Here is a 25,287-nt window from a genome sequence, read left to right as displayed (position 1 = left end):
TCTGAGTGATGAAAAAGTTGAAAGAGGAATTCGGAACAATGTGCTTCTGTACTCTAGAGGGCAAAAAATGAAAATAAAGGCTGTCAAAAATGAATTGTAAAGTACATGGGGAATATTTCCAAGTCTGAGAAAAGAAAAGGGGACTTTGATTTAAATAAAATTATTGTGGAACAGTAAATTCTCTTCCTATCACAGTTATCCTGTAAGTTATCCTGTAAGTATATAGTTTATGGTGACTTGTACATAGGAATTCTGTGCAGAGTGGCTACACTTAAAATAATGGAAATCAACAAGCATAAGTGCACTTGCAGAGCATCAAGCTGTTAGACTGGTTAGCACCCAAGTTTATATGGATCAGCTAAAATGTCTGTATTCCTACTTTGTGTTCTTTTATTACATAAAAATATGTGTCATGATGCACAACTGCTAGTTAAGGAAAATTAGGGAATACAAACAACTGCTGTTAAAAGAGGTGCTATTGATTTTCAAATAGCTCTTTAAACTCAAATATTTATCTATGAGAAATACTCATTGTATAGGTAGTATCTCCTAAGCATATTTCACCTGCATATTTTTGCTCCCCAGAATCAAAATACAGGGCCATAGACTGTCTAGAGAACACCAATATCTTACTAGTTATGTTCTTGGGTGCATCTCTTTAAGCGGTTATGATGTGCACAGCAGGGAAATATTCAGTGATCATACTGCCAAATCCTATCTCATGTTGTAGGATCTTGAAAAAATTCAGGAGCTAAATGATCAATTTCACAAAACAGGTGGGCATGTGCAATCTTCACACAGTCGAGAATTACTTCAATTACCTATTTATCTCAGGACTTTCAAATGGATTATGGCTGTGGGCATGATATATTAAGTACTTAGTTTGTTCCCTAGTTGTTTATTATCAAAGAAATAATATTCAATTTGCTACCTGCATACGTTGTTCTTTCTTTTTTCCTGTGGTTTTTGCTGCCATCTGTGCCTTGGTCATGATATCATTCTGGTGCACTGTGGGGAAAATAATACCAATATAAAAAGTTTTTTAAAACCCTTGAATATCTCGAAGAACCTCATTGCCCTGACTACATTTGAGCATATAGATGTCAATATAATGTAGATACCTATTTGGACATAAGGAGGGCTTATATTATCCAGGGGGTTCCAGTATTTACCCAGCTATCTTGAAATAAAAGTCAATGGAGACTGTAGCATATATGTTTTTATTTATACATATATACAACTTGAGCATAGGATAGAAGGGATCAAACCACTAACACTTTAACAGATCTTGTTTCCCCATTAGGTTTCCAGGGAGATCCCCAAACCATAGGTGCAGTCCAGCACAGTGCAAGACAAGACTCTGTGTCTCTACCTCTCATCATCAGCCAAAAACTAACTCCCACTTGACCTTTTGTTCTCCATCCTAGGATGACATGGCACAAAGTCAAGAGAAGTGGTGGGGAATGCCTGTCCCTCCTGGAGAGCACCATCACTCAGTTGTCACTATAGAAACATGGGCCACTCTTTTAGTCATGCAAAATGTGATGCTTCACTGAGCAGCCTAGGCCATTAGCCCAACAACCAATTGGTCTGACTGGATCAGCAGCTTCCTCTACTGGATTTTAAACTTCTCATATACAGAATTACAGGCTTAGAAAAGGCCCACAGATATCATCCAGTATTATTCATATATATATAATTTTTCTTTTCTTTTTCTCTCTTTAATAATTTTCCTCTTTCTTTACTTCTTTAAATTTGAAAATTAAAAATTAATACAAAATAATTTTTAGAGCAGAGACATTTAGACTCATTCCGTCACCTCTCAAAAGCAACAGGGGCTCTTGAAAACTATTGATGCAGCTTCTGCAGAAATATATAATTAGCTGACTCCAAGTAGTCTTCATGGCAATTTTCATCTGATAGTAAAGTACTTTCCTCTCTACTTTCCATAATGAATCACATAAAGGACTGGAGTCAACTATTCAGAACACAGAGCCCTCTTTTGCCAATGACGCATGCACTCAAGAATATTGAAACTTTTAAGAAAGTTGATAAACCCAGGCCAGCACCATTGGTTGGGAATCTCCCAATTGGTGCAATGTTTATTTGTTGTACTTTGAGACCAATCTTCATTCTGCAGACTCCCAGTCAGAGTTCAGTCAGTCAACCAGCTATAAATCCACCTAAGAGTTACCTTGTTCAACCCACATTTTACCAGCTTCCTCACAAGAAAATCATGGGGGGCTTTGTCAAAAGCTTTACTTAAATCAAGATACACGATGTCCACAGCATTCCCCTGATCCACCAAGCTTGTAAGCCCATCGAAAAAGAAAATGAGATTTGTCTGGCATGAGTGGTTTTTGATAAACCACAGCATCCTTTTCTATGTGCTCACAGACCCAGTGTTGAATTATCTGTTCTAGGAGCTTTCCTGGTATCAATGTCAAGTTCACCAGTTGGTCTCCCCTGGGTATTCCCCAACCCCTTTTGAAGCTGGGGGCCACATTTGCTTGCTTCTAGTCTGCAGGGACCAGCCATTGCATAACATACATGCTCTGTCAAAATATACAGCCCATGTTCATTATGAAGTTTGGCCCACCTGACCTTCTCCCTTCAACTGTTAGGTATTCATGTATACTCTTCCTTTGTTATTTCCCCTTTTCTCCATTTCTTATGCATGCCCTTCTTACATCTCCTCTCATCTGTAAGTTCCTTATACAGCCACACCAGGTTTTGTTTGGTTTTTTGAGATGCCTGCCACTTTTCTTTCTTGTTGGAATTGTCTGCCTTTGTGCCTTCAATATTTCACCTCTAAGAAGCCCATTCCTCTTGGATTCCCTTCTCTTTGAATATTTCTGACTGTGCCATCTTACCCAGTATTTCTTTAAGCTTTTTGAAACCAGCTTTCTTAAAGTCCAGAGTGCATGTCCAACTACATTCAGCTTTCCCTTGCCTCTGTATCATGAAACCCAAGAGGACAGGATCACTTCCCCCCAAGGTTCCCAGTCATCTACTTCCTCCTCCTCTCAGGCCCAAGAGAGATGATTCCCTTGTTACTTTTTCCACCTCCTGGGAAATGAAATTGTCAGCAAGACAACTGATGAATATGTGGGACCTTACATTCTTGGCAAAAAAACCTGGATACTGTAATTTTAGCATCCATTCTAAGAATTCTTTTTAATCGTACACTGCATTTTTGCAGTAAAAAGCTAGGTGTTGAAACAGGGCATTGTACTAAACTTTCAGAACCGCTAATTAGAGATATTTTGCTTTTAAGGTGCACATTTTACTCTGCCACCAATGACTTCTGTATTCTTAGTAGAAAATTCTGTCTTTCATAATGCATTATAATACATTGTGCAGCATATTCTTTCCTTAATTGGTTTCCTTGGAGTTTGGCTTGTCTCTAATTGCAAATCAGGAGCATCATTCATGCACAGATCCTTGTAAAATACTGAAAAAGAAATTGACGTAAAAAGGTTACAGGAAGGGGGTGAGTTAAAGAGCAAGTGTGAGTTTAAAATACAGGGAATTCTCTCCTATTTTAAGTTGCATTCTATAGTTGGCAAAGCATTACAGGATTTGTCTACCAGCCAAAGGTTTGAAGTTCAAGATCTATGAATGAACTAATTCATTTTATTCAATAAACCATTTGTATGTATTTTTTTCTTTTTATGTAGACAGTCTCTCTCCCTCTCTCTCTCTCTCTCTCTCCCTCTCTCTCTCAGCTGACCTGAGCACCAGGTTAAGTAGTTCTTTGAATACTTACGGAGAAATTATTTAGAAGGCTTACCAACCAATTTCTTCCTTTCTCTATATTCTCATCACATTTGTATGTTCCTTTTTAGGCCATTCATCTCTCTCTCTCTCTCTCTCTCACACACACACACACTTTTATTATTTCACAAGAGAAAGAGGACAGTCTTTTAAATATGTGTGTGTGTAAAACACAACGGCTCAGCAGTTTTGATAATATAGAAGATGGACCAGTTCCATAAGATGGGAGGGGGAGGACACACAATGTATTACATTTTAAAATGTGGATTGGGGGGGGGGGTTATTGGGTTGTTTTTATTTTGATTATATATTTTGTGGTTTCATATTTTGATTTTGTTCTGTGAACCTAATAATAATAATAAACAAACAAACAAACAAACAAACAAACAAATAAAAGCTGAAGTTAGATCTGCTGTTACTTACTACACTGTACTAATTTTGGGCATATAGAAAATTGATATGCAAGTGACTCCTCTATGAAACGTGTGTGGGACAAGGTAAGGATGCATTAGTTTATTATTTATTTATTTATTTATTTCAAAACTCATCATGAAAATTTGCTGGCATTTTTGTGGAATTTTCCCTCGAATATACACATCTTTGTGAACAATTTCCCCATATACTATGCATTTTATATGCTATTTCCCACAAATGTATGCATTTTACACTTTCTCCTAATGTACAAATTTGTGTGCAGATTATTTGGTTGAAGAACTGCTACACAAAATTCAGAGAAGTGTGAATTTTGAAGAATGGCTTCATTTGGAGTCACATATTGTTTCAGAAAGTGCGAACTAGAAAGGTTCACATCTCTGACCCTAGTACAGGGCCTGCTGTGGGGTAAAGCCGACAGTACAGGCAGGAAACAGTGTAGTTTGGGTTCTGCTTCAGGCAGCAAATTGTATTGGACCAGCATAGGTAGGGGCAGTAGACAGAATGTCAGTATTGGACTGGGAAAATCTGGCTTCATACCTCTGAAGCTTAATTTGTGGACCTGGACCAAGGATTCACTTTATGTTGAACTTACTCCAAAGGGCTGTTGATAGTGTGAAGCTTAAATGGTGGCTGGGTGACCCATGTCTACTTCCCAGAACTCCCTTAAAGATGGACACAATAAAACTGGGATTGATAAATATGAAGATACTGATCTGCATATGGATGCTGAAGGGGAAAAGCGGTACGAGACCAATTACAAAGCTCTCTTTTTTTAATCCAAATTGTAGCCCAAGCGAACCAGAAGAGGGAGTGAGATGGTGGAGTTGAGACTCTTCTTTGCTACATTCAGTAAGTTTAAAATTAATCTTGTCATTCAGACTTAACCTTTGGAAATCAATACAGAGAGAAGGTTGGCATTGATTCCTTTACAATGAAATCTATCTTGGTTTCAAAGAAGAAAGCTGCAATAAAATTCAGGGAAATTCTAAAGGACACACACTTTCCTCGTTAAGGATTTTCTCCACCTCCCTCTCTTTTCAAAAATTCAGTTGCAAAACGTTTCGCAAAACAGAAACACTAGTATGCAACCATGCTGTGAAGTGATTAAAAATGATCAGAGTGCATGTGATTCTTTTATTATATGTATATACAGTGGTGCCCTGCAAGATGAATGCCTCGCAAGATGAAAAACCCGCTAGACGAAAGGGTTTTCTGTTTTTCAAGGCGTTTCGCAAGACGAATTTCCCTATGGGCTTGCTTCGCAAGACACAAACGTCTTGCGAGTCTTGCAAGTCCCCCCCCTTTTTCTAAGCTGCTAAGCCGCTAATAGCCGCTTAGCCGCTAAGCCGCTAATAGCCGCTAAGCCGCTAAGCCACTAATAGCGCTAATCCGCTAAGCCGCTAATAGGGATGCTTCGCAAGACGAAAAAACCGCTAGACAAAGAGACTCGCGGAACGGATTATTTTCGTCTTGCGAGGCACCACTGTAGTGCCATTCTTCCATCAGAGGCCAAGGTAGTACACTGGTACCTTGGGTTAAGTACTTAATTCGTTCCGGAGGTCCGTTCTTAACCTGAAACTCTTCTAAACCTGAAGCACCACTTTAGCTAATGGGGCCTCCCGCAGCTGCCGTGCCACCGGAGCACGATTGCTGTTCTCATCCTGAAGCAAAGTTCTTAACCTGAAGCACTATTTCTGGGTTAGCAGAGTCTGTAACCTGAAGCATATGTAACCTGAAGAGTATGTAACCCGAGGTACCACTGTATCCATATGGTTCCCAGGGTGTCACTCATCCAGATAATGACGAGACCCAGACCTGCTTAGTTTCAACAAGATGGTGACCTCATGTGCCTCCACACCACAACCTGGAATCTGTACTCTACTTTTGGGGACCCTAAAAGAGAGTGGCACTTTAGATTCTCATAAGCAAGGTAATCGTTGGGTAATAAGAAGTGCAGACTATTGAGGTGAAAGCTGCAATTGAGAGATTCCCTTCTTATATGGATGGGTTTCTTGGCAGTGCTACTCATGCAGTGAGTGGAGAAGGAGAGAGATTTTATATGGTAGCCCTGCTCTCAAACTCCGTGCATATGGTGGAAAGTGAGAATGGGTCTTCCGCATAAGCTGATGGTGAAGAATTTATGTGGAACGGTATGTGAGAGCACAGCTATTTATACACAGAAGCCCTCTTCTTACCTTCCACAAAATGTAAGCTGGGAGTAGATCCTTTCAGTAAAATCTCACTACTCTTGCCATGTCCATGGCAAAGGTGAGAGGAGAGGGCTCTGTAAGTAATAAGACAGAATGCTCCTCTCACTGAACATGCAGTCACCTAGATCTGCTAGAATAGCGCAAGGAATACTGCAAGGCTCTATTTTTAAACCGTAGCATTGTGCTTTCTTCCATCAAAATGATGCCATAGTCTACAATAATGTAAGTGTGGACTTATTCTTACCTTCCTAATTATGCCACCCCCAAAAATTTGACCATGAAAATCTAGGAGGATAGAAATGGGTGGAAGCCATACAAACCCTTTAACAGCATCGAATTAAAAATGACTGCTTGTTTTTACTTGTCTGCTGCTGGTGATATAGAAGGACTCTTCCACGACATAGCTTAGTGCACTGCTGCTGCAACATGCTCGCTTTTGTAGAAGAACTAGCAAGATTATTTTCTGCATGCATTTGGTTAGAATATTGCGTTTGTGTGTGTGTGAATTTTCTTGTGATTTGTTTTTCTTAAAGATAATCAAGCTCAGTCTCTTTTCTAAAAAAAAGAGAGAATCTAGAGAAAATGGAGCCTTCAGGATTTCAAAGAAAACTTAAAGCTGGCTGATAGTTGAAGAGGAATTTTATCTGGAAGTTCTGACATATCTCTATATATATCCAATTATTGGCAGCAAGAAAAGAATGAACTAAAGAAAATGTAGTGTTGTTAATTGACCTGGCCACTGGGTGTCATCCTAAGAATACATTTTGGACAGATTAGGAAGCATTACTATGGCAACAAATGTACTGCTTTTGAGAGGGTTAAAAAAGAACATGGATTCGTTTTAAGAAGTGTAGCTTCTACCCTGTGAACACCCTGACATTGTTTGCCTTTCATACTTGGGCTATCAACTTTGTGGCATGTTGCATGATGAATGATGCAAACTAATGTGTTTGGAAGGAACGACTTGGCAAGTGTTCAGCCTCAGGACATCAGAGAACAGGAGGGCAGGCCAAAGAATGGAAAAAAGAAAGGAAGAGAAAGGATAACAATGAGCCCTTCCAAATAATGTATGGAAGTGAGAGCTGGACCATAAAGAAGGCTGATCGCCGAAGAATTGATGCTTTTGAATTATGGTGCTGGAGGAGACTCTTGAGAGTCCCATGGACTGCAAGAAGATCAAACCTATCCATTCTTAAGGAAATCAGCCCTGAGTGCTCACTGGAAGGACAGATTGTGAAGCTGAGGCTCCAGTACTTTGGCCACCTCATGAGAAGAGAAGACTCCCTGGAAAAGACCCTCATGTTGGGAAAGATGGAGGGCACAAGGAGGAGGGGACGACAGAGGATGAGATGGTTGGATAGTGTTTTCGAGGTTACCAGCATGAGTTTGACCAAACTGTGGGAGACAGTGGAGGACAGAGGTGCCTGGCGTGCTCTGGTCCATGGGGTCACGAGTCGGACACGACTAAATGACTAAACAACAACAACAACAGGAACATCATGGCAGCAAACTTCTCCTAAAGCATATTTGTATTGATCAGAATACCCCACCACCACTGATGGGGATGGGCAAGACCTTTCAAAATTAATTTTACATTTATTTATTAATAGTTATATACCATCCAATAACATCAAAGTGGTGCGCAGGGGTTGAAGGAGCTGGGGATGTTTAGCCTGGAAAATAGGAAACTGGGAGATATGATAGCCAACTTCAAATATCTCAAGGGCTGTCACATGGAAGATGGATCAAGCTTGTTTTCTCCAGCTCCAGAGGGTAGGATCCAAACCAATGAATTTAGGTTCCTAGAAAGGAGATTCTGACTAAACATCAGGAAGAACTTTCTGACAGTAAGAGCTGTTTGACAGTGGAACAGTTTCCCTCAGGAGGTGGGGGACTTTCCTTCCTTGGAGGTTTTTAAGCAGAGGCTGGATGGCCTGTCATGGATGCTTTAGCTGAGATTCCTGCATTGCAGAGGGTTGGATTTGATGACCCTCCCAACTCTACAATTCTATGATTCCATTATCAGTTTTAAGGCCTCCATAGAGCCATCCACTACAAAGATGCCCCTATCTTGTGTCACCACATGATGTGTCTTCCCCAGCAGTGGGACCATGAAAAAGACCCCCTAGATTTAAGAACCCAGCCAAGCTGGTACAGCCATTATGACTGGAAGCCATTTATAGGCTTATCCATGAACTGTGGAAGGATGCCCTCCCCAAAAAAAGGTATTCCAAAGTCATGCAATTCCTTACTGGATTCCAGACACTAAGAAAGCAAAAAGACCTTCTGGTTTCTAAGTTCTTTGTTAGCTAGCTTAGAAAGAAATCCCAAAGGTGGGGTGGGGACAGAAACTAGAACCAACAGTTCTCTTATGCAAAACATAAAAAATAAAGTTAATGGACCATTCCAGCACTGGAGTATAAGAATTAATTATGTATTTAAAACCTGCCATTCTAGCCATTATACAAATTGTATAAATATGCATCTGGTCATATAGTTGCCTAGACAAAGGAGCATTGCCATCATAATGCAATCAATCACTAAGCCAAATAGATGTATTTCAATTATAGAAATACATAATGCTGTATTGTGTTTTAAATATTCGATCGGGATCTGCCCAGAGTGGGTGGGGAAACCCAGCCAGATGTGTGGGGAATAAATTTATTATTATTATTATTATTATTATTATTAGGATGTGGGTGGCACTGTGGTCTAAACCACTGAGCCTCTTGGGCTTGCCGATGGCAAGGTCAGTGGTTCAAATCCCTGCAACGGGGTGAGCTCCCGTTGCTTTGTCCTAGCTTCTGTCAACCTAGCAGTTCGAAAGCATACCAGTGCAAGTAGATAAATAGGTACTGCTGCGGTGGGAAGGTAAACAATGTTTGTGTGCCTTCTGACTTCTGTCATGGTGTTCTATTGCACCAGAAGTGGTTTAGTCATGCTGGCCACATGATTCGGAAAGCTCTCTGTGGACAAGCCCTCAGCACATCCCATAGTTGCCTTTGAGAGGACAACCATCCAGGGGCCCTTTACGTTTACCTTTTAATTTTTTAATTTTTTATTTTTACCAGTTATAGAGCTGAGTTTCTTAGGAAGCAGATTTGGTAGAGTTGCCAGCAAATCTGTCTAGGTTTCTACTGCCAGGGTTAGCTGCCTGTTGAACTGGGTGACTTGTGTGTACAGCCTCAAAGAAGGCATTTCATGTGATTGATCTGGTGTTGTGGAACATTCTTCCAGCAGAGATTCAGCAGGTATCTTCACTGTTAACCTTCAGGCTCATTTAAGCAACAATCTTATTCTGTTGTTTAGCATGCTTTCTCCTTTAGATGAGACAGTAACTGGTGATTATTTTGTATTTCTTTATGGTATTTAATAGAATTATAAAACTGTAGCATTCCAAGGGACCCCAAGGATCATCTAGTCCAACTGCTTGCAATGCAGGAATCTCAGCTAAAGCATTCCTGACGGATGCTCTGTCAGAAAGTTGTTTTCTGTATGTTTAGTTGGAATCTCCTTTCTTGTAACTTGAAGCCATTGGTGTTATGGACATGTTGTTTTACCCATTCTTTAGTCTGCTGAAATTGTTTTATGTACTTGTATAATGAAGGGCTGGCCAAAATATTGTCTCCAGTATCAGAAGCTACTTAGGCTTCTGATGCTGTCACTCCCATGTCCTTCTTGTGGGTTTCTCACAGGCAGTGAAAATAGAATGCCAGAATAGATGCTCCTTTGGTCTGATCTAACAGGCCTCTTCTTATGCTGCATTCCTAGAGATGAAGTTGGTGAAGTTTTGCACTGCTCCGTGCATGTTAGGCAACACAGCCATGACTCTGTGGACTGGAGAAATTTAGGGTACCCTACCTAACCTTCTTGTTCCTCAAGCAATGTAAGTAATTATGAGCCAGACCCAAATGATTGTTTGATCACATACATATACCAGCCTTGTGACTCAGTAGTAAGTACTGATTTTAGACCTGAGCTCTGTGACACAGGAAATCTGGCTTCAGGGTGACTTTGGATTCCTCAAATCTCATGCCAGTGGGAAGATGACAACTACCTTTTAACAGAACCACATCCTAGCAAGGCAGCTTGTCTTTGTTCTTCAGAGGGACGGCTGATGACTTGCCTCACCCTTTCCGACTCACCACATCCACAGCTGTTTGAACAGATGCAAAAGGATGAAAATGGTTTTTTTTAAAAAAAGAATTTAAGCCACTAATTCCCAGCAATACTTTGAAGAGGACTTTCAGAATGTTTTCGAATTTCACAGATGTTCAAGGAATATCCACACATGCATACACACAAACACACACACACCATTTTAGATGAATCAACCAGAGAGAGAAATTAAACTCAGGACTACCTTTTATGTTTATAATAATTCCTGCAGTTCTCCTTCTTTGCTTAATTTTCATATCCCCTATCTTAAGGTTTTCTTAAGGCACAGGATTCAAAATGGTATAAATAAATGATCTTGCTTTGTGCTTTTATGTAGATGACAAACTAGAGAGAAGGAATTGATATTGGTAGGGAGGATCCTACCAACTGGACCTGTCTTCAATACCTCTGAATATATATTTTTTACGTTCTGTAAAGGGCCTATCTATATCCCAGCAATTTTATTTCCACTGATACTGAAATATCAGGACTGCCGGAAAAGCAGTATAGAAATACTTTAAATAAATATATGAATTATCCCTTCTCCTTTATGAATTTCAGAGGAGCATGCTTTGATTACCCAGTAACTGTTTTATACAATTGTTCTTTATCTTTAAACTGGACGTGGACTGGACAGCCTTTCTAATAGAGAGCTGTCCACTGTAAAATCAGCCACACAGGATCCCTACCTGCAGAGTAGGTTGGGCTAAGAGACACTACCTTACTGAGGTGTTACCAAGTGAACTTCAAAGCTCAGCAAGTATTTGAATACTAGCATCTCCAGTCAAAATCCAACTCTCTAGTCCAGGATCCCCAATTTTTTTTGCCTTGGTAGAACATTAGGAAATCTAAGTTACGGGCACCACAAAATATCCATTGCACAGAAGAATAGCTGGCAATGCTCAGAACGCTGCCCCCCTCCAAAAATACAAGTAAAACACTGGCACGTACCTCAAAACAAATAAAACTGACAATCAAATAGCAGCCAACCCTCCCTCCCCTTCAAGAAACTTAGGGTTGCTATACATCCCAGACATAGCTGGAATACGGCAGTCAGAAACAGTGTCCAGGTGGAAATTGCTGAAATTTCCAGGAAAATCCAGAAGTATAGCAACCTATGTAGGAAGTGTAGATTTTGGCAAAAAAAACTCAACAACTTTTGGCAAAACCCAAATAACCCCAAAACACTCAGCAACTTTGCCCAAAAAACCTCAACAACTCAACTTTTGTGTCAAGATTTTCACTTTTTGAAATATGTCAAACCTAGGCAAAACCACTCCTCCAAATTTTTAAACAATTAAAATTGGAAGGGACAGGGGTTTTTGGTGGGCACTATGGGAGTATCTGAGGGTGCCACATTGGGGGTTCCAGTTCTAGCCAGTTACATTATTTTGGAACAATTGTGACAGAGTTAGCCCTGCTACAGAGATTATCCACAACCAATTGAGACAAAAAATTACTTTTCCTCTCTCAAATTGTCACTCCTTCCTCCACCATCCAAATCGAGCTTATTTCAGCATTTCAAAACATCCATATTCCTAGCTTCTACCCTAAAATACTGTATGTATTTCCACCCCTGCAATATGGATGACTAAACTACTCAGTGCTATTGAGTGATTGTTTTACTGATTTGGCACTTCACAAATGTATTGGCAGAGGCAAAATGAGGAGAGGGACATTTTGTGTGTGCATTAAGTTACATGTGTTTATTTTCCCTCAAGCGTGCAGCAAGCAGAGCTCAACATGCTTCAATTTATCTGAATGCACCAACCCTCTTCCCAGAGATTTTTCAAAGGGAAATAGTGATGTCGTTTGACATTATGAAAACACTGCCGGGAAACAAATTAAGCTATTTACTCTCCAGTTAGGAAATACTTACATGCGCTAAAATGTTTGTAGAGGCTTGCTGGCGTGCACGCCTGTCTCTTAACCCATCTTAAGCAGCGTCTCAGAGTAATCTCATTTAAGGCTTGCCTGAATTCTTTAGACTTCTTGGATTAGCCAATGTTCTTCTCAGTGTGGAAAAATCTATTTGCTTCCCTTTTAGAACAACTACAAAAAGTTAGAACAATATAGAACAATATAAATAATACAAGGCTGCAATCCTATGGCCTCATAGAGGTTGTTCTATTGGGGCATAGGATATTGCGGTTGATATCCTACCATAGCCGGTGCACTTTAGGGTTGCAATTGTAAAATAGAAAATATGTCTCATTTAAATATTTTCTGCTTATAAAGCTACTCAGAGAATGAAAGCATTGGAGAATACTTCTTCCTTAAACTCTGGAGCAACCGTAACCATCGGTGTAGACAATACTGTATTGAGTTGAATAGACCACTAGTTTGACTCAGCATAAGGCAACTTCCTGGGTTCCTATGAAAGTCCCATTTTTTCTACCCAGGTTTGTGCAAGCATAGAATTTTGAGGCTTAGGTTGCTCACTTTAAAAAATTTATTTATTCCTTTACAGCATTTATACTTTAGCTCCTAGTAAAGGTAAAGGACACGGGTGGTGCTGTGATCTAAACCATTGAGCCTCTTGGGCTTGCCAATCAGAAGGTCAGCGGTTCAAATCCCCTTGATAGGGTGAGCTCCCATTGCTCTGTCCCAGCTCCTGCCAACCTAGCAGTTTGAAAGTACCCCAGTGCAAGTAGATAAATAGGTACCACTGTGGAGGGAAGGTAAACGGCATTTCTGTGCATCACGGTGTTCTGTTGCACCAGAAGCGCTTTAGTCATGCTGGCCACATGACCCAGAAGGCTGTCTGTGGACAAACACCAGCTCCCTCGGCCTGAAAGCAAGATGAGCGCTGCAACACCATAGTTGCCTTTGACTGGACTTAACCATCCAGGGGTCCTTTACCATTTTACTTTACAGTAAAAAAAAAGTGGGGGAGTTCTCAGAGTAATGTAAAAAAATCATTTCTGAGGTGGTTCTTGCCACCAGACTCAGAATATTAAAAAATACACGGCACTTAAGGAAAAAGGAATAGGAGAGAAGAGGGAGAAAGCAAGCTTGAGGACAAGTTCTTAATTATATTGCTTAAAGCCCGTGGCTGCTCTGTCCCCACAGTCTGAGGCAGTATTTTTTGAATATCAGTCACTTGAAACCGCAGAAGTAGAAATTGCCTGCTTGCAGGTTTTCCTCAGGTAACTTGGTTGGCCACTGTGAGAACATGATACTGCACTAGATAGGCCACTGGCCTGATCCAGGATGTCTTCTTAGGCCCTTGAGAAAAAGCAGTCCCATCCCTGAAGCACTCTTACCTCTCCCACCCAACACTGGATCAAAGAGCAGAACTGGAGACAACATCCAGGCCAGGAGGACAGGATAACTCCAGTGCCACAATTCTTATAGTGACAAACTGAGTAGAAAATGTATTTATCAAGTGCTCACTGAGCATAGCACAAGTAAATTATGGGTGTGAGAAATCTTTTTTTTTTTTCTCATTGGAACTGTTAATCAACATTTGCATTGCTCTTCTGTCAGTGTTTTTTGGCCATAGCCACACCTAACCAATAGTAATGACTCTGGAAATAGCTCACAGCCACACACAGCAGTAAAACATGACCTTGGCATTAACTATGTAAATTAAAGCCAATGGTTTTGGCATTATTTAAATACAGTAAACTCTTCTCACAGCTGTACTCATGAGGAGAATATAAAATTTATCTGCAACTGAATGATGCCTAGAATAGAAATGGACAAAAATAGATTTTTTTTTAATTACAAGGGGAATGGAGGGGGGGTCATAAATCATGTCCACAGTGAGAAAGGGCCTGCATAAGCTGGAAAGATGCATAAAAAGTAGTTTACAGGATTTAATTAGGTGTGTCAGAATTATTCTTATGGGAGTGGACATCAGATAATATGAGGGTGGTTTATATAGTTAAAAAAAATCTGTGTTATAAATGCATGAAGAACATGTAGGGGAAAGAATCGATATAATGAAATATAACCTGATATATTTAATAGAGGTTAACATTTGTACTGAAGTGAGGATGTGAAGCATGGAACAGGAATAGAATTAAAGCAAAACAGACCAGGAAAGGAAAACCATGTTTAAGCACTGCCCAATAAATGCTGCAGAATGGGACTTAGGCTGCATTCACACGTCCATTTATTCCATCTCCCCAATGTTTTCCTAACTGTTAATTACCGTACATGATGTAAAAGCCACTTCCATAAAACTAATGGAATGTAGCACATGTTTAGTACTTCTTTTAGTGTTGTTTGATGATGGGGGAAAATCCATTTGCATTCCCCTTAACCTGGAAGATTGTGGGAGTAAAGTGATGAAATTTGGGGCATATATACTGGCATATATTTCTTTCCTGCTGTTTTCATGGGGGGGGGATCATAGGAGAACAGAAGCAGACATTTGCATAAAGGATGGGGAAGTAGTGACATTGTCCAATGACATCTGTTGCTGTGTCACACAGAACCCTCAGCTGTGAATGGAATTTTGTCTGACATGCCGGTACGTTGGTCAAAAAGTCACAGTCCCATAACACAACAGCTACTGCAGTGGGAGAGAAACATTAGAAAACAAAAGTGCTGGCATTATAATCCAGTGGTACCTCGGGTTACAGATGCTTCAGGTCACAGACGCTTCAGGTTACAGACGCTTCAGGCTACAGACTCCGCTAACCCAGAAGTAGTACCTCGGGTTAAGAACTTTGCTTCAGGATGAAAACAGAAATCACACGGCGGCGGCACGGCAGCAGTGGGAGGCCCCATTAGCTAAAGTGGTACCTCAGGTTAAGAACCTCCAGAATGAATTAAGTTCTTAACCCGAGGTACCACTGTATTCCCCATGCCTGAATGCTCGACAGTCCTATACAGTGTGCATACAATATACACAATTATAGTATACACACTTACGTTTTGAGGTAATACACTGTGGCAGCGCCTAAGTGAGGAAACTCTCTCCCCACATCTGACACCTTCCTTACGCAGCATTCAGCAAATGTTGAAAACCTACCTGTTCACTCTGGCTTTTGACGCTTGAGATTTTTACAACCCGCTTTTTTGAAATCTTAAGTTGTTTTGAACTGCTTTTACTATTGTTTAATATTGTGTTTTGATATTAATTAGAGGGAAGGGGGTAATAAATTGTAATATCTAGATCTAGATCTGTATGTTTGTGTACAGCAGAGTTCTCTTTAAGAGTTGGACTACACAGGAATGAGATTCTGGAGTGTGAGGCCTATGGAAGGAATGAGCCTCTTTAGTATTGAGCTTTTTTAATGGAATAATTGGTTAGTTTATTAGTTAAAGTACACAGCTAATTGAGTAGAAAAAAATCTTTAAGCCTTTGAAAGCCCTCATGCACATGGGAGCAGGAAGGTACCAGGAGTGAAATCCAAATCAGATCACATCCTTGCATAGATTTCAGCCAAGGAGTGAAGGAAAGAGAAGGAATTAAGATGAGGAGAATGAAATATCCTTAAGCCCTTTACCCAATGAAAATATTTGCTGGCTCATGGAAAGATGTTCTAGGGCAGGGGTCAGCAAACTTTTTCAGCAGGGGTCCAGTCCACTGTCCCTCAGACCTTGTGGGGGGGGGGGGCAGACTATATTTTGGAAAGAAAAAAAATGAATGAATTCCTATGACCCACAAATAACCCAGTGATGCATTTTAAATAAAAGGACACATTCTATTCATGTAAAAACACACTGATTCCTGGACTGTCTGTGGGCCGGATTTAGAAGGCAATTCGGCTGGATCTGGCCCCCGGGCCCTAGTTTGCCTACCCATGTTTAGGGATACTGTAGAATAGAGCGGGTGAAAAAAGATTCCTCAGTTTTAAGGAAATTTGGTCTGGTGGTGGAATGTTCCCTGCTCCTGTTCTAAGGCGCAAACAAGCTGAGTCTCCCAGGCCAAATCCCAATCCCTGTGTAATGCCTTCAGGCCACTCAGTTGCTGACCTAGTGCCAAAAGTAATAGGGAGAAAGAGATGTCTTTTGAACTTTCAGGCAGGTGACTGTGGTTGTGGAATACAAAGCGCCCCACCTCCTCATTGCATTAGGAAGGTGCTCTGCAAGAAAACTAGTGGCTAACAAGGGTTATTCAAACTCTGTGTAGATAACTAATAATAATAATAATAATAATAATAATAATAATAATAATAATAATAATAATATAAATAATAAAATTTTATTTATATCCCGCCCTCCCCAGCTGAAGCCTGGCTCAGAGCGGCTAACAACAGTAAAATGATACAACATTCTAAAATAATTTCATTATAAAATCAGTTCAAATCAGATTAATGGCAACCATTGGGCTAGAGTTCTGTGAAGATTGCCAAAGGAGGGACTCAGGCTGTGCCCTGGCCAAAGGTCTGGTGGAACAGCTGTGTCTTGCAGGACCTGCGGAAAGATGTCAAGTCCTGCAGGGCCCTAGTCTCTTGTGACAGAGTGTTCCACCAGATTGGAGCCACAGCTGAAAAAGCCCTGGCTCTGGTTGAGGACAGCCTAACCTCTCTGTGGTCCGGGATCTCCAAGATGTTTTTGTTTGAAGACCGTAAGGTCTTCCGTGGGACATACCAGTAGAGGCAGTCCCGTAGGTACGGGGGTCCTAGGCTGTTTTAAAGGTTAAAACCAGCACCTTAAACCTGATCCTGTACTCCACCGGGAGCCAGTGCAGCTGGTATAGCACTATGTGAATGTGATAATAATTGGCTTTTTGATTATTGTTCAGAATATACATTGCAAATCATTATAGTGCCTCATCTGCAAGACTTGCTAAACATTTTAAAGTATTTATTTCCTACATGCATTTCAGAAATCAAAACAGAGGGTTATGGATGTGTACTGCATTCTTAAGCCTTGTCCTGAAGGGTATTAATTTTTAAATATGAAACACTCTCAATGAGATTGCATCAGAAAGGAGACCTTGCTGTGCCAGACTGTGGTGATATACAACTGCATTTTGTTTTGTTTCTCATGGAATGTACTTCTCATCATGGTTTGTTTTGCTCATCAGCAATATAAAGTGAACTTTTGCTAGGATTCAGAGCTTATTATTGGAAAGTTTGCTTACTGTGATATGTCAAAAAGTTCTCTTCTCTTGAAAGTGAAAAAACCCAAAATTCTTACATAGTCTATAAAAAAAACTGCAAGGCGTCATAATATTCCTGAGGCACCACTTTATTTTCATACTGAAGACTGTAAAAATAAGGATTCTGATCCAATCTGACATTAAAAAATAGGCAAAAGTATGAAAGTTTGGATCAGTGGCTTGGGGTAAAGAAGATGCCATTTTGACAGAAGTAGGTTTGTTCCTTCTGAAACACATTTCTCCATCCTGAAAATCAAGTCTAATGGTTTCCCATAATGATATTTAAGAATTGCAAATAATCATACAAAAAAGCACATTAGGCTAGTCTGACAGTTCATGAAATAAAATGAGACGTGATTTCCTCCCTTCCCGCCCCCAAACTGACAGTTTTTCTTGGGACCACTTTTATATATTGGTATGAAACTAGTATTGCTTAAAGAATATAAATATATATACAGTATCCTGGATAAAGTTTTTGCTAAAGGCTGGACAATGAAATAAATTGTCTGATAAATCATTCTAATCATATTAGTTAATTAACTCTCTCCAGTAAGAGATTGTGCCATTTATGTCCTATTGAAATCAACAACAGTACCAGATTTAGGGTGGTGTGGGTGGTTCCCTCGCACAGGGCACCCAGGGAGGGAGCACAAAATTGAAAAGCCCCATTTGAGGGTACCAAGTTTTGGCCTTGCACAGGGTGCTATAGTATGAAAGATTACCCAAGTCTGCCCCTATCAATAGGACAAATATCTGTGACTAATTTGAGTTCCATTGATAACCAAAGGAGTTTGGTAGGACCACCTTAGGTGGAAGGGGGTGTTATTGGGTTCTTCTTCTTTGGATGATGCATTTTGTGTTTTTATATTGTGATTTTATCTTGGGAACCACCCTGAGACCTGCAAGTATAGGGCGGTACACAAATTTAACAAATAATAATAATAATAATAATAATAATAATAATAATAATAATTTTATAGCTATCAGTATTTCTCATTCACTGGGCTGAGATGGCTCTTCCATACAAACAATCTAATAACAAATAAATGTTTTATTTATAAGGATAGATTAAATGATTTATTTATTAGGATGTCCATTTTTATTATATGGCTAATCCTGCAACCCCTATGAGTATATATCATTTAATGCAATGATGACTAAAGTGTGCATGAGATTTTTTACACTTTAAGCCTATTTATTTATTTAAAACACTTAGATACCACTTAATTTCCAAGCAGTGTACATAACAACAAGAAAATGGGGCAATAAAAAGTATCATAAAACCCAACACTACTTTAAAAGGAGAAGGTTAAGCCCCTGAAGTTCAGCAAGAAGAATGCCTGTCTAATCTCATTTGGAAGGGAGATCCATGGTTTGGGGCCACTACACTGATTGCACTGACTGTGGAAAGCAATTCTCTCTTGCTTGCAAACAGAACTAGAATGGCCACTTGGTTGTTACAGATCCTGCTTTCCCCCAGAGTACCATGAATGTGGATTGATTGAAGAGGCAGCCCACACAACACACTGCATCACAGCTTCTACGACACCTCAGTTCCTTAGCTCCTACTCTTCACCCTCCTTCCTCAGCCTCCAAATTAAAACCTTCAATTAGCCTGCATTTAGAAGCACTCGTTTCCATTCCCAATAAGCTGCCATGCATTATTCAAATGACATTTAAGAGGGCTTTCAATATAGGTTAGACGTATACAAACAGAGAAACTGGGTGGATCCTATGCAACGTAATAACATAACACATAACAACATGCTGAAGTTTGTGCTTGACTGTCATACCAATAACAGTCTGTTAATTCCACCCCCCAAAGAAAATCTAGTCTCTGTGTGTAACAAATTCCCTCTTCAAGTTTTCATTTGTTGTAAGCTTATACACTTGTCCAACAGACCCATGTCTATGGGAAAGGGGTAGTAGAGAAAGAGGGAGGGAGGGAGGGAGGGAGGGAGGGAGGGAGAGGGAGTCCTGGTTGGTGCATGTGCACACACTGCCAGATGTCAATGGGTCTCTTTTAAATATGACTTAGATCTAGATCCAGCCCTATGTGTTGTACAAGAGAATGGAATCATTGCTTTAGCTTATGAAAATATATTTGACGCAGAGAAACATGCAGCCGATCAATTTAAATAGGAAAAGAAAATATAGCAATATCAGACTGTCCAAGTGTCCCTATTTTCCAAGGACAGTCCTGGATTTACAGAAACCATTGTGGTTTCTGATTTGATCCTGGAATGTCCTGCTTTTCCTTAGGGTGTCCCTATTTTCACTGGAGAAATGTTGAAGGGTATGGAGTTGTATAACCCCTGAGTCAAGGAGATAAGAAACTATGCAACCTTTAGAAGACATTTGAAGGCAGCCCTGTACACTGGTACCTCAGGTTAAGAACTTAATTCGTCTTGGAGGTCTGTTCTTAACCTGAAACTGTTCTTAACCTGCAGCACCACTTTAGCTAATAGGGCCTCCTGCTGCCGCCGCGCCACTTAACCCGAGGTACTATTTCTGGGTTAGCGGAATCTGTAACCTGAAGTGTCTGTAACCTGAAGCTTCTGTAACCTGAGGTACCACTGTATAGACAAGTTTCTTAAAATGTTTAATCATGCTTTTATATATGTTGGAAGCCACCCAGAGTGGTTGGGGCAACCCAGTCAGATGGGCGAGGTATAAATATTATTATTATTATTATTATTATTATTATTATTATTATTATTATTGAATAGGACATCAGATCAGGAGCTCTGGGCTGCAGAACCTGGAAGCATTAAATATGCCTCCAACACCTGTAGTTAGAGCTGTCTGTAAGTGCCTTAAGTGACAAAGGCAGGCAACCCTCTGAGGGAATGCAAAACAGAAGGGCAATGGACTAGAAGCCGAAATGAGAGGCACACACAGCTAGGCTCTCATTAGCAAAAGGAATGGGTGCAATAAACCAGTTCAGAATGAAAAACATTTGCTAGGGAAGGATGGGGCATGGGAGGTGACTGTAACAGTAGGATGTTTACTTCCAAGTTTGTACTTTTCCTTTGCAAGATGCAGACTCATCTGATTAAGGCACGAAATGTTGCAGCCTTTGCCCAATTTTCTGTGGAAAAGAAACATTGTTTTCACACTTTTTAGAAAGAGCACTAAAGCATTTTGCAACTGCTCCAGTTCTTGTTTCCAAAAAAAGAAAGCCCTATGTCAGTTTTCCCAAAACATCTCGCTTTCCCGAAAAACATAATTACCGCAAAGCAGCCTTGTTTGCTTTTTAAATACCTGTAACTCTGCACTTCTCAGCTGATCTTCAACTAGATTGAGAGGTTTCTTCCACCTTTGTGTTTTATGTGCCTAGTGGTGTGTTTTCTTCCAGTTTCTGGACACGGCCTGTAGAACTTATGCGGGTTGTGCTTGTTCTCTTGTAGATTAGATCAGAATATGGGATGGTTATCAAAAGCTAAGTGGGATGACCTGCCATTACATTATCCAAGAATTACATCTCTTCCCCAATTGCAGGTAGAATCTACAACACATACAAAAACCATTCTGAAAATGTTTGTTTGTTTGTTTTTTGCTTTTCTGGGGAGTTGAATAGGGGTCTCCCAACAACTCTCAGCACCCTTAACAAACTACACCTCCCAGAATTCTTTGGAGGAAGCTATGACTGTTTAAAGTGGTATCACAGCACTTTTACATGTAGGGTGTGAATGTGGCCTAAATTCTCAAGATCCAACCTTTAAAAAAACACACCAAAACATTAGCAAACGGATGTGGAAATGTGGTGAACTGAAGCTAAGCCTGGAAATGGAAACCGAGAAAAACCAAAATTGACAGATTCATCCTTCCTTAGGTAGAAAGTTAAGAGAGAAGAGAGCCTCTTGAGAGATATTATACCCTAAAGTATTTATACATGGAAAAAGTGTGTTCTTTCCTGCTATATGTGATTGGCAAGTGCTGATGACATAGAACAAATGTTTTTATTATTGGGGGAGGGAAAAGACATAGTGTAAAGGATATTTAATTTTGGGTACTACAGATGAATCTCTGCTGGGAAAGATTTAAAAGGTGGCTGGCAGAAGCAGTAGTAAGTGAGCTCTTCCACTACTTTTCCTTACAATTCCCCTGTTGTCATTCATGAATTAAGGAAGCACACAATTATTTTGGCCTTCTCTTCCTCTTAATGTTAACCAGTATCAGCCCCCAAAATGAAGGTGATGGAGAAGAGAAGTCAAGTCTGTGGTGGCAGCAGTGCTCTGAGAATTCTGCTGCTCTGTTTCTGATCGTTGCACCTCAGTTTTAAGGAAAGGTTCGGGATTAGAGGTGGAGGCTGCGAGGAAAGTGATTACTCAAAAATTTGGTTTCTTCCTGAAGGACAAAACCAAAAACACAAGCAATGGGAAAGAATTCCACCTTTAACTATCAGCCCATTGTATAACCTGATGAACTGAATAGCTCATCTAGCTAAGCTAGTTTAGTCCTACAAAAGGTAAATTCCTTGCTCTTCTCAGTGATGTAGACATGGAATACTGACATGCACTTAATGGCTCCTTCAGAACTGGATCTTTCCATTACTTGCATGATGCTGCCATTACCAGTCAGAGTGCAAAGAGTGCATAAAAAAAGCAAAGCTAAAAAGATCTCGCCAGGGAGTCTGGAAAAGAGAGCAGATGACTAAGATACTCGCTGAATGCTTCATTTGCCAGAATGCGCTTTGTTGCAATTTTTCTTTTTCTTTTTTGTAGGACTTCAGGATGGACCTTCAATGAGATACTGTATTTTGAGTTTTGGGAACAGTGAAAATTACACTTTGACTCATCTACTGAGCAGCTGTTTACAAAGAAGTTCCCTAATCATTCTTGGAAAGTTATGACCTATATATGACTGTTGGTCATTTGCCTCATATTTGACTACTATTGGGTTTTACCTTATCCAACAAATTTAAAGGGATTTAATTGGTTCATGAGATATAAGACAAGAGCTTTTCTTTCATCTAGCTTGCCACAGTGCAATAGCTGGTGACGCAGGGTGCCAGAATGCCTCTACATGCATCAAAATATGCTTCTAGTCAATCCATTGGTCCTGCCTGGGAATGGCAATGAAGATGAACACTTACAACCACTCCAGATGTGCATCTACACCCACATCAGCCACATGTGCTTATTACTCTGCAGGTGACCCTGACTGGATCAGAGGAGTTAACTTTTGTCAGATTCATATATGTAGTACACAGTCAAATGCCACAATACTAATGGATATTTGCTTTCCAATGGACCATGATAATGCTTTCGATTTTACATTTTTTTGAAAATGATTTCTAATTAACATCTATTGCTATAATCCAAAGGAGAGAAAAATGATCAGCCCCTTGACACTGGTTTATATGCCCTGTTAACCATATTGGCGCAGATTACTGTGCATTTTGAATAACAACTGATGAATGTTTCGTGAATATTTGCATTTGCATTGCCCGTGTTTTTCCATACAGTAATATAATACAGATTCTATTTTCAAAATTTTCAAAATTTTATTTGGCTAAATAAGCAAAAGACCTAGTTAATAAGTACTGTGGTGCATAGGAGGGCACAGTGACCAAAAATTAAAAAGGGAAACTGCAAGAAATCCATGGATGCATAGTGATGAAATAAGCAACCTTTAGTGTGGTTCAATGAAACCCCCTCACTGATTAAAGCACATGAGAGGCAGTTGTGGTGCTGTGTGGGCTCGCCCTATCCCCTACGACTAATGCAGACACATACCCTTCCATTTGTGCATTTGGCAAGCGGCTGAAATTGCCCCAAACACATACTACACACCTACTGATGTATCCATGTAGGGTACATTCACATGAGGGCGGTTGTGGTGGTCTAGGCTTCCTCCTGGGATGGAGGCACCCTATGCATATTCAGTGCTGCGGCTGGTCATGGACAGCAAGTGCAGTGGTGTGGGCAGGGTAGCCATGGCTGTGTGTGATAGAAACACAAAACTGGATTCTGAATTAAAACTCTTTTCATTCTTCAATCTGAGGTGGCTATCATGAAGGTGAAGGGTAAAGGATCTGCTGGGTCAAAGTACAAATAGAATGCAGAGAGTTGCTTTATACCAAATCACTACACTGACTGGTAGTAGTTTTCAGACAGGGAACATTCACTGCCCTGCCTGGAGATGCCAGGGAGTGAACTGGGACCCCAGCATGCAGAGCAGTTATTCGGCCACTGAACTATGCCCTTTCCCAAAGTTAATTCATCATCTGTTACTCTTTGTTCTGTTGTTTTTGTTGTGGTCTTTTCTTGAGCATCATGTGAAAGAAGACTGTGGACTATAGCTTGCTGAATCATGGCAATTCTTTGGGTTTTTGTTTTTTGCAGATGGTCTCACTGGTTGAGCCCCTCACCTTTGCCCTGCTCAGACTCCCAATAACATTCCATCCTTTGCCTCTTTAGGAGATTAATGCAAGAGTCTGATTTTTGTTTCACTCTGTGAAGTCAATAAGAAGTTCTGCCACAGACTTCAGCAAAAGCAGGGTCAGGCTCTGAATCATCCCACAGCCAAGGACAACTTTCTTTGAAGGGCTGTTTTCATGAGGCAAGTGAAAACTGTCTGCCAGCTTCCATATAACCAGGGGAATGATTAAATCTTAAAAATATGCAGAAGTCAACGGTGGGGTTTTTCCCTGTTAAATCTTTTTATTTTTGCAGGGTATGGATAATACTTCCCAATTTAAAGATATGGGCTGTTTAAAAAACACACTGAGGAAATTTATTTAGGGTCTTGGTATTTTTGGAGTCATATTGGATGTGTACTCAAAACTAATGGCTCTCACGGGCGGCGGGATTGCTGCAGCCAACACACAACACTGCATTGTGAGAAAATATCGGCTACTTTGAAAAGTTAAATATGACATCTATTCCGTGATTCACAACTGTCCCATAAGTTTACAAATCCACTCTCTGAGTCCTGAGGTAACCAAATAAGGACTGAGAGATTCCCAAATGAAGGTTAGCGTCAATGTGAGGTGGTTGCAGCCAGCCCCGCTTTCTTGGCAGTTGCTGTGTGACCAGTAGCTCTGTGAGGCTGGCCCAAAGATAATTGTATATGTTACAAAACCGCTGCATATTATGGTTGCTCAAGAAAGGCTTGGCACGGTGACAGCAGGAATGTTGCATGTCAGGATTGATGTGATTTGGCAGGGACATATGGAGAAGCTTACACAATGCCTGCCCACCCTCTGTTCTGCTCATGCCAAAGAGGTTTTAGTCCCCCTCTGTCATGAGGGCTGAAATCACTCTTGAAAACACTGAATATATACTTAAAAATAGATGAAACCCTACCTCATTCCTCCTTCAGCCTGGAACCCAGCGGTTGATCTACAGTGCAAGGGAAGATCATGTCCAAATTCATGAAGCCACCACAGTTTGCCTCTCAGATGTCAGTTGTGCGGTTGCGTGTTTGCGAAGGATGGTAGTCGTTGCTCCCCCCCCCCCCAAGCTGGAAGGAGGAATGGATTAGGCTAATTGGCAGGCAACAGTGGAGATGATGCAGGAGGAGCTGCCTCAAATGGTGAAACAGAGCACTGGACCAGTTGTCAAAGTGACTGGGACGCACTCATGTTACGATGAGGGTTCCAGCTGGGTGGGGATTGTTGGCCAGGTTGCCTGGGTG

The 25,287-nt window shown here is 40.5% G+C and overlaps 2 long non-coding RNA genes across 2 annotated transcripts; both read right to left on the bottom strand.

Moving 5' to 3' along the window:
• Window positions 1–1,201: 1,201 nt before the first annotated feature.
• Window positions 1,202–10,986, bottom strand: LOC309349488. The gene is made up of 3 exons (XR_014159957.1): window positions 10,786–10,986; window positions 10,480–10,578; window positions 1,202–3,454 (listed from the first exon to the last, which is right to left on the bottom strand). It is a non-coding gene; the product is annotated as an uncharacterized lncRNA (long non-coding RNA).
• Window positions 10,987–10,991: 5 nt separating this feature from the next.
• On the bottom strand, window positions 10,992–25,263 carry LOC309349489. The gene is made up of 4 exons (XR_014159958.1): window positions 24,957–25,263; window positions 23,385–23,683; window positions 20,908–21,151; window positions 10,992–12,632 (listed from the first exon to the last, which is right to left on the bottom strand). It is a non-coding gene; the product is annotated as an uncharacterized lncRNA (long non-coding RNA).
• Between the last annotated feature and the right edge of the window lie 24 nt (window positions 25,264–25,287).

The sequence above is a fragment of the Podarcis erhardii genome (genome assembly GCF_964252035.2).
Source record: "Podarcis erhardii genome assembly, chromosome: 9".
NCBI classification, from domain to species: domain Eukaryota; kingdom Metazoa; phylum Chordata; class Lepidosauria; order Squamata; family Lacertidae; genus Podarcis; species Podarcis erhardii.
The sequence above is the reverse complement of the archived record's forward strand: the minus strand, read 5'-3'. Positions and strand labels throughout refer to the sequence as shown.